General features: G+C 37.2%; 1 long non-coding RNA gene across 1 annotated transcript; it reads right to left on the bottom strand.

The window, feature by feature from the left end:
- Positions 1–7,052: 7,052 nt before the first annotated feature.
- Positions 7,053–14,777, bottom strand: LOC115239521. The gene is made up of 3 exons (XR_003884645.1): positions 14,744–14,777; positions 7,651–7,657; positions 7,053–7,062 (listed from the first exon to the last, which is right to left on the bottom strand). It is a non-coding gene; the product is annotated as an uncharacterized LOC115239521 (long non-coding RNA).
- Positions 14,778–17,713: the final 2,936 nt, after the last annotated feature.

Raw genomic sequence — 17,713 nt, 5'->3', positions numbered from 1 at the left:
AACTATTCAATGATTGGTGAAAAAACGATTGAAAGCTGTTGAAAACCGATAGTGTTTAATCGATTTTTGGCAATATAATATTTTTTTGCAAGGGTTCCTTATTAAAAATAATATTAGGAGATTAAGTTTTTTTTCTGGCATGTTGTATGAATATTAATAAAACGTTACGCGCAAGGTCCCCGAGATGTTAATGGAATAAATTTAGACGAATTTTCAAGTTACTAAAAGTTAATGGCAGGTTTATTAATTTCCGTAGAATGTTACCATCTTACAATTTAAGGTGTAATTTCATTGGGATGTTGATGTGCTGTGAGGAATATAATATGAATAATTACAGTTATCTCTAATTTTAATCTATAAATTAAGAATTTTCTTTGTTTAATAATAAATTGATGACATTATATATTATGGACTGTTTAAAAAATTTGGTATGAAAAAAATTTTTTGTTTTGCATTAAAATTTTGTTAATTATATTTTAGTTTAGTAAAAAATTTTAATAAAAATTTAGATTGTATATAAATTAAAAATAGAATATATAATATTACACATTTTTAAGTATACTCTCAAAACATTAGCTGAGAATTTTAAATAATACTTAAATAAAAATTAAATTTTGTTTTATTAGAAACATACTTGTATAAATCTATCATACATCCATAACAGATGTCTCATGGACATCCATGATGGATTTATATACGACATCTACCATGGAGATAATATGGATTTCTATTAGAAATCTATACAATATCCACTGTGGAGATAGATGTCGCATGGAGTTATGGAGGTTATATGGACGTCCAATGGATGTCATGTTCCGTGTGGGATCATTGCATTCATCGTCCCACCATGTTGTGGGAGGTTTTTTCCTAAGGCCTTTAGATGACTGTTTTTTTGCACCCGCAGTTGTTAGCGCTAGGTGGATTGCACTGACTAATTCATTGTAGTCATTATTCAGATTATTACTGAAGCCACGGAACCGATCAACAAACCTGGAACACTCACATTGGAACATGCGCCAGTCTACCTTGGCGGTAGAGAACGCAGGACGGCCGAAGGACGGATTGAGACAAACGTCTGATATAGTTATTATAATAGGGAAATGGTCGCTGCCATAACTCTCCCCGAAAACATTCTATGAACATTTGGTGGCGATAGACAAAGATGTAAGGGTAATATCGAGAGCAGAAGTAGATGAGAAGTCTGCCGAAGCCCAGGTATAGTTGCCGTCATTGAGACATGAAAGGTCAAGTTGCGAAATTGCGTTCTCAAGCCTGTTTCCCTCTGAGTCTGGACCCAATACCCCTGGGGTCCAGAGCGCGCTTTTTCCATTAACGTCACCTCAGATGACAATAGGATTAAAGCTAGTGCAGTACCGAAGCAAGGATAGCCATGCTTGGGGCTCCGTATGCGGACAATTACTGCCTTGCGGAGGGCTATAAAGTGAACAGACGAATATAGATTTCTCTGAACTGAGCCAGATCTTCCCTATGATATGCTCGATATTGTTACGTATTGCATATATGATTGATATTCTCATCAACTATCTGAGTAAATCTGAGGTTCTTCCTCAAGAGGATAGCAACACCTCCTCCTTGACGATTGCGATCATATGAGTATATATCGTAGTTGTTTATATTAGGACGGAATTGTTCATTTAGCCTAGTTTCGCACAATGTGACAATGTCAGCATTGTGTTTGTCAAGCAAGTAGGCGAGTTCTGGTGTTCTCCTACGCATTGTACGACAATTCCATTGGAGTATATTAATGGACGTCATGCAAAGAAATTATTTCAGAAGTGAGGGGGTACTGTAGGTATACGTCATGCGCAAATAGCGTTATTGAGAAGGATTCCCATTTCTGTCAAAATATCTGTATGTATTGATTTAATTGAGGAAAACTTATCTTGGCATTCTCGAATCCAATGGTTAAGGATTTCCGAATGTGGAGAAAGTATGGAGTGGTTATTTGGGGGAGGAGGAGAAAAGAGAGAATTTATGCAGTGTTTGTGGATGTGTGATATTTGATTGGTTTTAGTGGGAATAGGATCGGGGTCCGGATCAGGCTCGGGATGTGAATCGATAGAGTAGGGGGGAAGATTTGCAGCGATAAGTTTATTTGAGAGAGGGTTTTGGTTTTTATATTTGAGTCTAATTTCTTGTCTTTCAAGATTATTTGTAATATGTAGAGAATTTGTTTTATTAGCAAAGTAATTTTTCTTGACCACCGGGTTAACGTTAGTATTAAGATAATTAGAGTGGTTGTTTCTGGTTCCGGCTTCCGCGTATGTTTTTGGGAGAGCGTAAGGGAGGAATTCACCCAGGGTAGGGAGGGGGATCCAGTGCGGGGGATGTGAGAGAGGTAATGGCTCTTCAAAGGATGGTTATTGAGATTTTGGATTCGCAATCATTTCTATGGCTTCCAAATGTGATATATTGTAATAAGCCATAAGTTTTTTTAATTTCCTTTGTTTTTTAAATATGGGACATGAGTTAGAGGATGCTTCGTGCTCGGCAACAGAGTCCGACAAATTGTGCCTCTTACAGTTAATGCATAATGGTTTTTCAGCCGAGCATGACTCGTTATTATTATTAGAATTATTATCGCCATGTGAAGAAGTAATCTTACCACAGCGCTGGCATACTGCATTTTTATCCGGAGTCCGGCAAATCTTTGCCACGTGTCCGAACCTTTGGCACTTCTGACATCTTTTAACTTTTTCAACAAAGGGGATCAGATGAAGTCTTTTCTCCATGTAGATAACACTTGGAGGAACTGTTGTTGTTCTGAAACGGATAACATATGAATCAGACTCTATATACATAATGACATGAGTATTATCTTTATTTTGTGTGCGACTTGATTTTTTAAGCCTTGTGGCTTCAAAAGGGGGTTGCCATTGGATATTCCAGTCAGGAGGCGGACGTAAGTGCTTTATAATGTCCTCCGGAGAGTCATCATCGTCCACTCCCCTGACAATAAATTGTCTGATGACCTTATAATTGGGCACGTAAGCTATCCAAGCTTCATTTGGGAAGATAGTGCTAGATTTACCGTTAAAAACGTCACAAAATTTATTTGCTGAGTTGCCATTGGTAAAGGTAACCGAGAACTTATTTTTCCCAATTGTTTTTAGGTCGTAAGCGGTCAAAAAGTTATCAATATATCTAGTGATGCGTTTGGCAAACGCTATAATACCATAAGAACCTGTAGTTGATTTTTGACTCGAATTAACAATGTTATAGTCTGATTTATCGGTACCTGTGTTAACGTTGTTGTTATTTGTTTCTTTGGTTTCAGAATTCCATACCTGTGTAACGGAAGGGAGTCTGTGGATAGATTTTTCAATGTGTACTGTATACGGAGGTTTAATATTGAGACCGTATTTATTTTGAAGACGGGGATCTTGTTTACTGATAGATTCCAAGAATGATCTTTTGGGGGGGGGGAGAGGGCTTCTCAATGTTGATGCTAAATTCCTCTTGCGACTGCGGTAAATTATGTCGCGTACTTGGTCAGCAACGTCTTCGTTGCTATTTTTCCTCGTGGAGAGAGGCGAGTCTTGGGTGGTGACGACGGGAGGATCATCTATTGTGACCTCCATTATTATAGAATGACTGCACGTGTATGTGCGAAGTAACGTGAATTAATACGCAGTTTATCCTATAAGGCAATATGGCCGTGGTCGTACTTACGAGACGGCGCTAATCTGGCCAAAAAGGCCGATGAAGCCGAGAAAACCGAATTGCACCCCATACAGCACCGAAAGATTGCAGGAATGTTGCATAGACCTTGCATTGAAACATTGTAATATTGCATAGAAGTTGCGAAATGTTTCTGCAATGTTACTGCAAGCCTGCGGCAACGTTGAAATCTCCGCCCTTAGAAATATTACAATGTAAGATTACAATAATGTTACGGTGCAATGTATTTGTAATATTGGAATGCCTTGCTACAAATATACAGAACGTTTCAAATTTAATAGATAAACTTTGAGAATATATCCATACTGCACTGAAGCTTGCAACAACATTGCTGCAAATTGATAATAATTTTCTAATATGCAAGATACTTCAGATTTTAATAAATAAATTTTGAAATTATATAAAGACAAGAGAGATATGAAAAAAACTCGTTGTATGCGTAATCCACCACGATCTTTTTGCATTTGGATATCTGAATATTTCGGATACAAAGATATTGTAAATTTACACAATTGCAAATTCAGTTGTTTCTTATTTCTCTTAGATATTCTCTGTCACTGAAGGAAGTCGAATGTGCACCGAAAAATTTACATTTTATAATTTTGTTATTATAATACAGAAAATCTGTATACACACTAGATCCTGACTCTTATAGGCCTAATTTCTTATTATTTTTTTCATATGTAAGGATATTATTATCGATAAATATACATAAAGTATTATTGCATATATATTATATTGCTATGTTGCTGCAATATTATATTGCAATATTTCTGTAGGCGGACATTTTATTGTTGCTGCAATATCATAACAACACTGCAGCAATATTTTGCAATGTTTCTGCAATGTTGCAATATTGCAGAAAAACGTTGCTGCAATGTTGTTACAATCTTGCGGTGCTGAATGGGTATAAAGACATCCAAGAGAGAGATAAGAAAGAAGATTGTGAATTTACGCAATTACGAGTTTTTTCTCGTCTCTCTTGGATGTCTTTATATATTCTCAAGGTTTATCTATTTAAATCCGAAGTATTCTGCATATTAAAAAATTATTATCAACTTTTTGGTTTTATATATATAGGAATGGAAACTATTAAACAATTTTCTGTTATTTAATTAACATCATTATCATCATGATAATAATTAAATAATTTAATTCATAAATGTTAAAATTTTATTTATATGGATATTAGACTCTATTTTAACATTTTAAATAAACAATAAACGGATAATTTTAACTTTTTCGGACATTTATTTGTCCGATTGAACAATCAGTTCAATATCTGAATTCCCTGTATTGGGATCGTATATTAAACTGATAAAAATAGTTATATATCTTTAATCTTACTAACCGCTCTGTGCAAGCTTTATATAATCATCGTGACTGAAACTTAAATGCGAGATATATAATGCAACGGGCGCCGTATAGCGGTAAATGAACGAACTAGCGGTTACTGAAAACTGTTTTTGTAATGCTTTTGGAATGTTGCTGTAACATTCTCATGAAATATTACAATTACATGTTCCAATAATGTCTCAACAACATTACATTGCAACTAGCAAAATTGTAACATTACTGCAATGTTCTGTGCTGTATGGGACGTGAAGCGGCCGGCAGGAACGATTCGTGCGTGACGGGATAATCCGCCGAGACCGATCACGGACTCGGAGACTCACTTAATGATTATGATGAAATCACTCAAAAACTCTCGAAAAACGATAAACGATGTTCACTCACCGAGAGAACAAACGGAAGTCCGGCAGTAACTAAACCTATTTTCGAACACATACAATATCGGGTGCACCCGGGTGGGGAATCGGAATACAGTCCTGGCAGTGAATATCGGAACGCAGTCACTTTATTCGTCATTTTGGAATGTCTTAAAAATTTTTTCTTAAGATTCTAGAAATTCCCTATCCAATAGCCAATCGGCACATTTAACTTACGACAGATAAAATATTCTCTAATGGCTTCTGCACACAGGACGCGGAAACGCTTGCCGCGGCAAAAGACGACGCGGTAGCCAATCAATTTTTCGCTCTAATAGAAAAGTTGTAAGTTGATTGACTACCGCGTCGCCTTTTGCCGCGCGGCAAGCGTTTCCGCATCCTGTGTGAAGAAGCCATAAGGCCGATATTACATTTGTCGTACGACAAACGTGTTGATTGGCTGCAGAATAGAAAATTTCTAAAGACTCGAGAACTTTTCTATCCTGCAGCAGAGAAAAGCCTTAAGCCCGTATCAGACTACGCATTGAAAATTGAAGATTGAAGATTAAAGATTGGAATTTGACTAATTAGAACAAAAGGGACTAAAATTTCTTTGTCCTGATTGGTCAAATTTCAATCTCGAATCTTGAATCTCAATCTTCAATGCGTAGTCTGATACGGGCTTTAGAGACGTCACGGCCCAGTTTTAAATGATCCTGTGACCTGTGGCGATGGCAATCTATATGTCGAAATTTAATTTCTTGTTTCAAACTCCTAAAATAACTGTTATAAAATAACTGTTTAAATGATCAGTTATTTGTGAGTAACGATAATCGTCGTAACCGTTACAAAAAAATAACTATTTAGCTCATCTCTAATATCTAGACCGAGTGTTGAGGAGTGGGGGCCAAGGTGCACGTAGAAAAGGACACTCTGTTTCGTGCCCCTTGCGTTCTCTCTCGCTTGCACGTAGCATAGCGTACTCTTTCGCTATGCTATATGCGAGTGAGAGAAAACACAAGGAGCACGGAACAGAGTATGTCCTTTTCTACGTGCACCTTGGCCCCCACTCCTCAACACTCGATCTAGATGTACTATGTCTATGGTTTGGGCCTTAGAACATAGAGCTCTGTTACACGTCACCCCTAATCGGGTTTAATAACATCCGTAGTTCCAAGGCTGGCCAATCACAGTCATTCCATTCTTCAGAGGAATAACTGTGATTGGCCAGTTTTACAACTACGGATGTTATTAAACCCGATTAAGGGTGCCGTGTAACAGAGCTCACAGCTATTCCTCTGAAGAATGGAATGACTGTGACTACGTTTACACGTCACCCCTAATCGGGTTCAATAACATCCGTAAATGCCCTTGGTTAGGGCATTTGCTGTCATATCCTCGATTGGAATGAATTTTACATTGATACTTCCTCCCATACAGCACCGCAAGATTGTAACAACGTTGCAGCAACAATTTTCTGCAATATTGCAACATTGCAGAAACATTGCAAAATATTGCTGCAGTGTTGTTATGATATTGCAGCAACAATAAAATGTCCGCCTACAAAAATATTGCAATATAATATTGCAGCAACATAGCAATATAATATATATGCAATAATACTTTATGTATATTTATCGATAATAATATACTTACATATGAAAAAAATTATAAGAAATTAGGCCTATTATTAAAATCTGAAGTATCTTGCATATTAGAAAATTATTATCAAAATTTTGATTTTATATAAAAATGGAAACTATTAAAAGAATTTTTAGTTCAATGTCTGAGTCCCCTGTGTTGGGGTCATATCATACAACTTAAACTAATAAAAATATTTATTATATCTTTAATCTTACTAGCCGCTCTTTGTAAACTTTATATAATCATCGTGACTAAAAATTAAATGCGGAATAGATAGCGCAACATGCGCCGCATAGCGGTAAACGAATGAACTAGCGATTATCGAATACTTTTTTTGTAATATTTTCGGAATGTTGCTGTAACATTGCTAAAGTTATATTGTAAAATAATGTCTTTGCAATATTTCTGCAACATTACACTGCAATATGCAATATTGCAATGTTGCAGCAATGTTGCAAGCTTCAGTGCTGTATGGGTGCTGGTGAAGCAGAGGCACTTGAAAAAGGCAATTATAGTTGCTATCGAACAAATTAACAAGAGGCACTCAAGGCACGTGTTCTCACTTTCACAGGTGTCGCTCGAATCCCCATGTGACATATCAACTATTGACGTCATTTTTGAATTTTATGAGATCTAATTTTAGGACGTCTAATTGGTTATTTTGTGACCAAAATTTACTGTCATTTTGCTACTTGGAATCGAGACTCTTTAAATGTTTAAATCCATTTAAATGTACCATTTTATATAAATGTCTAGAAACTGCTCGATTTCTGCTGTCAATCTGCCATCAGATGCGCGCAGGCTCTTTTTGTAAGAATGTTGGAATGTTGCTGTAACATTGCTAAAGTTATATTGTAAAACAATGTCTTTGCAATATTTCTGCAACATTACACTGCAATATGCAATATTGCAATGTTGCAGCAATGTTGTTGCAAACTTCAGTGCTGTATAGGCTTTCGCCACATATTCCCGGAGGAAGTAGTGCCTGGTATCTATATGCTTTGTCCTGGGACGATATCCGCTATTCTGGGCAAAGTCGATAGCTCCTTTATTGTCGCAGAAAATTGTTACTCCCGATGTAACAGCGTCGAGATCCAATTCCTTAGCTAGCAAACGTAACCATAATGCCTCTTGACTGCTTGAAGATAGTGCCATATATTCGGCCTCTGTAGTGGATAAAGCTACAGTCCGTTGCTTCTTGCTTTGCCACGATATAGGTCAGTATTCATAGTCCGTTCTTATATTCAAGATCGTCTTAAGTACGGTCCTAAGATGCTATGCGGCCATTTCATTGGTTGAATGGAATCTTAAGACTAGAGTCCTAGATTATCAGAGAGGCGCCAACTCTATCCCCACCATGCCCACCGCCGCCATCTTAAGACACAAATGTCAGTAGTGCTTATATATATACACACATATATACATGTATATGTTTTAAATATGTGCAGCTTAATTTCTTCATATATAACATATATAAGACATTTCTACTTACCGTGGTAACAAGAAATTATAATATATGCACTTATTTAAACTTTTAATATTAACACAACCATATTTGATTGACAGCTCTCAGGCTGTATGTGTGATGTTTGTATTCTAACATGGCGGCTATTTAATCGACCAATCAGAAAGTGGAACAAGTTGGCGCCTCTCTGATAATCTAGGACTCTACTTAAGACGATTCAAAACCACACTTAAGACGATCTTGGATATAAGAACGGACTATGAATACCGGCCATAGATCCTCCTTGGAAATTGAAGATATTTCCAGTGATCATTGGCTTCGTTTGCCCAGTCCTAATCGCTATAACCCTCAATTTTTCGGATGCCACCGCTATTGAAGGCTAGTTTTGTAGAGAGAGTTCCCCTCAGATACCTGAAGATCCGCTTTACCGCGACCCAGTGTATTCTTTTTGGATCTTGGCAGAATCGACTAACCGAACCTACTGCATATGCGATGTCCGGTCTCGTTTCCCACTCGGCATGTAATATTTCTGATACATTGCTGCAATATTCTATTTAAAATATTACACCTTTCAACAATATTATACAAATATTTCACGATCGTTTCTGCAACATTTCTTCAATGTTTCAATGTCTGTAATCATTATAAATGCAAAAGATTTCAGCAATATTTCGGTAATATTACTGAAATATTTCTGAAACTTATCTTAAGTAGCAAACTGACGTCATAAGGACGGTAAATTTTGGTCACAAAATGACCACTTAGACATCCTAAGTTAGGTCTCATGAGACCCGAAAATGATGTCGATATGTCACATCCACGAGACTGGTATTTGTATTTCTGATATTTGTTTGACGGCAAAACTAAAATCAATTACAGTAATAATATATAATAACACATTAATGTGATATACAGGGTGTTCCGGAACAACCTTCCGTCCGTAATGTGATGTATTCCTGATACAATTCTAAGACGATTTTTCCTTTAGCAAAATTTGAATTGAAGCGTAATTTTTGAGTTATGAGCAAAAATAGTTAGCAAATCACGCGTCTAGTACAGAAGGCAGGCAAGAGCAGCGCGGCGCGCCGCGAGCGCCCGGCGCAGCTGACCGTCCGACGTGTGATTACCATCGCATGAGTCGCTAACTATTTTATCTTATAACATAAAATTATGCATAACAAACTAAAAGGAAACGGGCTAATAAGAGCCAGGTGCAATAACGCAATACACCAAGTTAAATTAATTAAAAAATCTTCTTTAATGATCTTGAAACGTTTCGACCCTTCCTTTGGATCTTCCTCAGCCGATTAATAGACAAAAAACCTCGTGTGTCCCGACATTCAATCACCGCTCCCGTCCTCACAGCAAGTCTCTCGACTGGAAATTGAAGATATTTCCAGTGATCATTGGCTTCGTTTGCCCAGTCCTAATCGCTATAACCCTCAATTTTTCGGATGCCACCGCTATTGAAGGCTAGTTTTGTAGAGAGAGTTCCCCTCAGATACCTGAAGATCCGCTTTACCGCGACCCAGTGTATTCTTTTTGGATCTTGGCAGAATCGACTAACCGAACCTACTGCATATGCGATGTCCGGTCTCGTTTCCCACTCGGCATGTAATATTTCTGATACATTGCTGCAATATTCTATTTAAAATATTACACCTTTCAACAATATTATACAAATATTTCACGATCGTTTCTGCAACATTTCTTCAATGTTTCAATGTCTGTAATCATTATAAATGCAAAAGATTTCAGCAATATTTCGGTAATATTACTGAAATATTTCTGAAACTTATCTTAAGTAGCAAACTGACGTCATAAGGACGGTAAATTTTGGTCACAAAATGACCACTTAGACATCCTAAGTTAGGTCTCATGAGACCCGAAAATGATGTCGATATGTCACATCCACGAGACTGGTATTTGTATTTCTGATATTTGTTTGACGGCAAAACTAAAATCAATTACAGTAATAATATATAATAACACATTAATGTGATATACAGGGTGTTCCGGAACAACCTTCCGTCCGTAATGTGATGTATTCCTGATACAATTCTAAGACGATTTTTCCTTTAGCAAAATTTGAATTGAAGCGTAATTTTTGAGTTATGAGCAAAAATAGTTAGCAAATCACGCGTCTAGTACAGAAGGCAGGCAAGAGCAGCGCGGCGCGCCGCGAGCGCCCGGCGCAGCTGACCGTCCGACGTGTGATTACCATCGCATGAGTCGCTAACTATTTTATCTTATAACATAAAATTATGCATAACAAACTAAAAGGAAACGGGCTAATAAGAGCCGGGTGCAATAACGCAATACACCAAGTTAAATTAATTAAAAAATCTTCTTTAATGATCTTGAAACGTTTCGACCCTTCCTTTGGATCTTCCTCAGCCGATTAATAGACAAAAAACCTCGTGTGTCCCGACATTCAATCACCGCTCCCGTCCTCACAGCAAGTCTCTCGACGGTTCCAGCCGTTAAGAGATGGCATAATGTCCATGTGATCGGACATTATTGAGCTGGAGAGAATTAATTATAAATTCTTTTCCAAACGAAAATTAAAAGCGTAACAAAGAGACTCACCAAATTGGACCGAAACGAGACAGAGAGCCGAGACCGAGGAAAACACAAACATCTGAGTGTCTAAAATCTGAGTTTTCTAAAAATCTGTTCAATATCTGAATTTCCCGGTCCGGAAATCGCATCAGAAATTAAACTGATAAAAATAATTACAATATTATTAACCGCATTTCGCAGGCTTTATATACGCTCATGATAAAAATTTGAATATGGGGATAGATAGTGAATAGCGCGCCGCATAGCGGTAAGCAAATTAACTATAACCTTAATATTAGTTACAAAAGGGCTTTCTGAAAGATTTCAGAAATATTGCAAATGAAATATTTTAAAAAACATGATGTAGGTACATTTCTGATATATTTCGGATGCAAAGTTACAATTGAAATATTAATGAAATATTTTTGTACCATTTCTGAACATTACAGTATTTCAGCAATATTACATGCGAGTGGGTCCTTGACTCGCATAAAGCAAGCTGCCTACTGCTTCCCTGTATGGAATTTTTTTCATCTTGTTTGCTTCTGTTTCGTTCATTGGCTGTTCCTCTTTGGTCAATTTTTGGTTTGGGTCGTATGGCGTCGATACAGGTTTACAATCCGCCATTCCGTGTTTTTCCAATATCCCGCGAATGTAGGTTTCGTCGAGGCATAGCTCATCCGTTTCATTATTTCTCGTGATCCGGATACTCAGAAGATGTCGTGCTTTGCCGAGATCTGTCATCTGAAACTTTGTAGATAATTTAGTCTTAATTTGCTCCATTGTTGCATCATTGTTTGTTAAGATGAGCATATCATTAATGTATATCCCCAGGATTAGAGTCAAAACCTTCGTATTTCAATAATAGATACAGATGAGATCTGCTTGGGATTGCTTCAACCCCATCTCCTTCAGCACTCCGTTCAGCTTTTTGTTCCAGGCTCTTCCACTCTGCTTGAGTCCATACATCGCTTTCCTCAAGCGCCATACCTTTTTGTCCTAGTCTGGTTCAACTAGTTCCTTCCCTGAAGAAAATGGTCGATTAAAACGGATTTAAAAAAATGTAATCCGAATTGATCGGGATTTCTGCACCAATGTAAGATTACAATAATGTTACGGTGCAATGTATTTGTAATATTGGAATGCCTTGCTACAAATATACAGAACGCTTCAAATTTAATAGATAAACTTTGAGAATATATAAAGACATCCAAGAGAGAGATAAGAAAAATGATTGTGAATTTACGCAATTACAACCCATACAGTACCGCAAGATTGTAACAATATTGCAGCAACATTTTTCTGCAATATTGCAACATTGCAGAAACATTGCAAAATATTGCTGCAATGTTGTTAAATAATTTAATTCATAAATGTTAAAATTTTATTTATATGGATATTAGACTATATTTTAAGTAAACAATAAACGGATAATTTTAACTTTTTCGGACATTTATTTGTCCGATTGAACAATCAGTTCAATATCTGACATCCCTGTATCGGGATCGTATATTAAACTGATAAAAATAATTATATATCTTTAATCTTACCAGCCGCTCTTTGCAAGCTTTATATAATCATCGTGACTGAAACTTAAATGCGAGATATATAATGCAACGGGCGCCGTATAGCGGTAAACGAACGAACTAGCGGTTACTGAAAACTGTTTTTGTAATGCTTTTGGAATGTTGTTGTAACATTCTCATGAAATATTACAATTACATGTTCCAATAATATCTCAACAACATTACATTGCAACTAGCAAGATTGTAACATTACTGCAATGTAATTGCAATGTTCTGTGCTGTATGGGACTGTATCGCGGATTGTGCTTAATGTGACGACCTACTGCAGCCACAATATCCATTCGATTATTCGTGTTTATTTGGATTGACAACAATATGGATTACAATGTAATAATTTCAGATTGAAAATAATCCGAGAAAGCGATATTAAAACCGATTATAGTTCGTTCGGAATTAAAATCGATTACTTTTTAATCCGGGCGCGGATTGAACCGATTAAAATCGATTAAAACCGATTAAAACGGATTATGTTTTAATCGGTTTTAATCGACCATTTTTGGCAAGGGGAGGGGACATCTTGCAGAAATAAACATTTTTTTTCCAGGTGAAGGTGTTTAGGAGATTTGAAGGTCATCTTCATATTTTTAAATGGAACCATGCATTTTCGAACACCTACGATTAAAGCCTTTTCCAAGACCGTTTCGATGGTCATGGATATTCAAGGTCACGGACATGAAAAAAGTTGAAAAATGAAAATTTATTGCGAATGTTTCCGAAATAGAATATTCGGGGTTTCATAAATTCAATCAAATCGAAATGTGTTTTTATTTATGTTTCTTGTGTGACCTTGATTTGTGTTACTTTATTTAAGCTACAAAGATTAATCAATAACCAGATCATTTATGTAAATGTAAACAAACTTCAGTGGAACATTTAGAATTCAATGGAAATATAGTCTCAGATAAGAAATGTTCCTTACACCGTACTAGTCTAAATTGTGACAGCGAAGAAAATTAGTTTACTTTTCCATTATACCTTATTACTCGAAAGAAGAGAAAATCGATATGATCTTTATTTATGATGAAAGTGGTCAATGTATATACGAGGCAAGCAGTGTCGCTTGTACGAGTCATGTCGACTATTTCGTTTTGGCGGATAATCAGCCATAATTACAGGACTACTAAAAAATTTCGTAAAAATGCTCAAAATATTACATTCGCCAAGAAAATATCGATGCTCTTTAACGTGCGTATGCGCTGCCAAGAATAAAGTAAATGTAAAAGTCCTGCAAGTCCTACGTAACGTGCGTTAGAATAAGGAAAACTTTTCTTTATCCAAACAAAATTTTCTTAGATCACAAATTGAATATTTATTTAGGGCATTTACTTGATTCGAATAATTTTCTTTTTCCGCGCAGTGCTTTTGATCTTGCCTTGACCGGCCGGTTCGTGCTTTTGATCTCGCCTTATAACTTAAAAAGTACTTAACGAAAAGGTACTTAATTATAGGGTTTTGGAAAACTGCGATTGCGATTGCGTTTGTGATTGTGATTTGCTACGCTCCAATCATACTTGCAATTGGTGCTTTCTGATTGGCTGAGGCAATCGCAATCGCAGCCGCAAGCCGCTAGTGTGATTCGGGCTTAACGTGCGTTAGAATAAGGAAAATTTTTCTTTATCCCAACAAAATTTTCTTAGATCACAGATTGAATATTTATTTAGGGCATTTACTTGATTCGAATAATTTTCTTTTTCCGCGCAGTGCTTTTGATCTTGCCATGACCGACCGGTTCGTGCTTTTGATCTCGCCTTATAACTTAAAAAGTACTTAACGAAAAGGTACTTAATTATAGGGTTTTGGAAAGCTCTCGATGTAAGCTAGAAGAATATGTAATGAAAAGTAGGTAGTTCCACTTAAGAAATTGAAGATGACTTTCACGTGACTTTCAAGCAACTATTCAAGGTCAAACTAATGGCACCACCTTATGTCCTCTTCGAAACCATACAACTTTTGTCTGAAACATTTTTTCCTACAATCAAAAATAAAAAAGTTATTTGGGGTGGGACATTAAAATAGGACACCCTGTATAAGTTAGGGTTCGTTCCCACTGAGCGCGTCACGCGTCGCGTCACGACTTTAACTACACCTATAAATTCATTCACTTTTGTATTACTATAATATCATACTTTAAGAATTTGTGAAACACGAATACCGAAAATAAATTTAAGCTATAATTATTAGGTGTACAACTTTGCTTCCGCCGTCACAAATTTCAAGCTATTCAACACATTGAATTCAACTTCAGTTCAATCACTTAACATAAGAGCAAGGATTCCCCTTACCCCATTATAAATAATAAATATTTCTTTTACTTCGACAGTTTTTATGTCCATTCGAAGTTAAGTACTTTATGGTCACTTTCCTTTATCTGTGTGCAATGAAAAGAACAGAATTTTAAGATTTAATTTAATTTACATTTCTGGTTTTATATGTGCTACTGAATGTTTTATATGTGCTACTATATTGTACTTACTGTCTGTTACTGCCAAATCTCTATAACCCAATATGTTACGCTGTTTAGCAAAGCTCTTCAGCTAGAATTGCATACGGTATAAGACCGTATGCAATTCCAGCTGAAGAAATCCCAGCTATAAAAGTATACGCCTTCTTGAAAGGATTGATTGATTTTGCTTTATCCTGCAAATAAGCGCTATAATTTAGATAATATTCAGATATAATCAAGAAATATACTTATAAAACAATAAATAAACATGTATAAGCAGATATATATACAAAATTTCAATCTACTTACTCGATAGAACCAAATATATTTTCTTGCTATATAACTTTAATCTTATTATATCTTGACGTCGCGATTTCTTGCTATATAACCTTAACCTTATTATATCTTGACATCGCGATGCTATCGCGTACCGCGACTACCGCGTCGCTTGATACGTATCATATACGTATGCACGCACATACACATTGACCAATCTTATTCAAATTGGTCGCAATCGAAAGCTTGCATCCACATTGTATAGGAAAGGGCCGTTAGATTTTTGATTAACGGCTTGGTTCCTGCGGAATTTTAATCGAAAGTTTATTAGACGTAAAACTCCGGATAAGCTACTTGGTAGCGTCGCGGCCCCTGTACATAGGCGAACAGTTGACAAGCTGGAACGAATTTTTATATATACTTGATGTCGCGACGCTACCGCGTCGCTTGATACAGTTATCACGCGCATACTGTCTGACTTTCTTGTGCTTCCGAACTTCACGATCCACACGAATTCCCAACAGTAAGAAACGAGACATGGACATTAATAGATCTACCTGCAAACAGAAAAGCCCTTGAGACAAAGTGGGTTTTTAAGACCAAACGAAACATCTGGAAAAATTGAGAGACGCAAAACTCGCCTCGTCGTAAAGGGTTGTGGTCAAACAGAAGGGATAGATTTTCAATATTTCTATCATAATATAAAAGATAGAATGCATATTAGGATAAACAATCTTCTTTAACATTTGAATAACAAGTTTAAACTTACATATGTCAGTCCTGTGTCGGTGGACATGGTGGTCATGACCAGCAATGGCGAACGCGAGAATGTCGAGCAACCAAACGAACCAAACCTACGCCTCACGTAAGAAGGTCGCGTTGGAGATAATGCAATAAAACAGACGTTTTTATTGGCTACCTCGTAACGCGACGCATGACGCGCTCAGTGGGAATTTCCCACAGACTTCTATATATTGCTAGACCGCTAACTCCTACGAAATACATGGCCCCGAAAAGTATGTACACAACACATGCTCATACAGCACACACACAAAAAAACACTTTTCGTCTGTACACATCGGCCATATTATATATCCAGCTCCTATCCTCTTCTTTCCTACTAATTCCTACTTAAGTCACGCATGCGCAGATTTTACTTCTCATACGTAATACATACTTTTTGGGGTCAATTTTTTGGTACAGTATATAAGCAGAGGGCCGTATTTCGGCCGTAAGCGATACGCTAGAGGAACAAGGATAGCACGCGATTGTCGCTCCTTGTCTAGATTTATCTCTCAACGATCGCATCCGTGTGCTCAACGTATCTGTGTTTGTGCCTTCACGGACGCTACACACATACGCAATGAAAGAGAGACGGAGACAGCGCAATCATCTCTCTTTGTCAAACAGTCAGTATGTTACCACGGAAATTTCCCCATGAGCTGCTCCTTAGATCAGAGAGAAGAATGAGAGTCGCCACGCTGCCGTTTTTCGTGTAACGCTTTTTCTAGATCGTACATTAGCACCACGTACATCCATTTTACGCCGCCTGGAACTACATGGCCACATCTACTTTCGGAACCGATAAAACAGCCGATTGGTTCATGTCCGTGCTACATCCACTTTTCGATTTTGGTTCATATCCGTGCTACATTCACTTTTCGATGCTGGTAGTACACTGATCGTTTCACAAAGAGAGATGATTGCGCTGTCTTCGTCTCTCTTTCATTGCGTATGTGTGTAGCGTCCGTGAAGGCACAACACCGATACGGTGAGCACACGGATGCGATTGTTGGGAGATAATGTCAGACAAGGAGCGACAATCGCGTGCTATCCTTGTTCCTCTAGCGTATCGCTTACGGCCGAAATACGGCCTGAAAATGCTTTCTGGCCTCTCGTGACAGCAGTAATGCAACAAGGCTAATAAGCGCCCACTTTATAAGAACTTTATACTTACGTATATACATATGTAGATATACAGGGTGTCCCAAAGCACCCTTGACAACGCTCGTGAGCAGGTAGAGCACAGTAAACTGAACAGAAAAGTCCTGTACCATTTTTTTCTATAACGCTTAATAAAGGAGTTATTATTGAATAAAGTCTGGTCAATCAGCGCCGACTTTTAGCCGGACGCACGTCAGTGAGCCGCCCGTCTGTTAGTGTGCGTCACCGTAGCGATGGAGCGCTCACGCACACTACCAGGCGCGCGGCTAAAGGTCGACGCTGATTGGCCAGACTTTACTCAATAATAACTCCATTATTAAGTATTATAGAAAAAAATGTTACAGGACTTTTCTGTTCAGTTTACTGTGCTCTACTTGCTCAC

Source organism: Formica exsecta, unplaced genomic scaffold, assembly GCF_003651465.1.
Source record: "Formica exsecta isolate Colony F162 unplaced genomic scaffold, ASM365146v1 scaffold384, whole genome shotgun sequence".
Lineage (NCBI taxonomy): Eukaryota > Metazoa > Arthropoda > Insecta > Hymenoptera > Formicidae > Formica > Formica exsecta.
The sequence above is the reverse complement of the archived record's forward strand: the minus strand, read 5'-3'. Positions and strand labels throughout refer to the sequence as shown.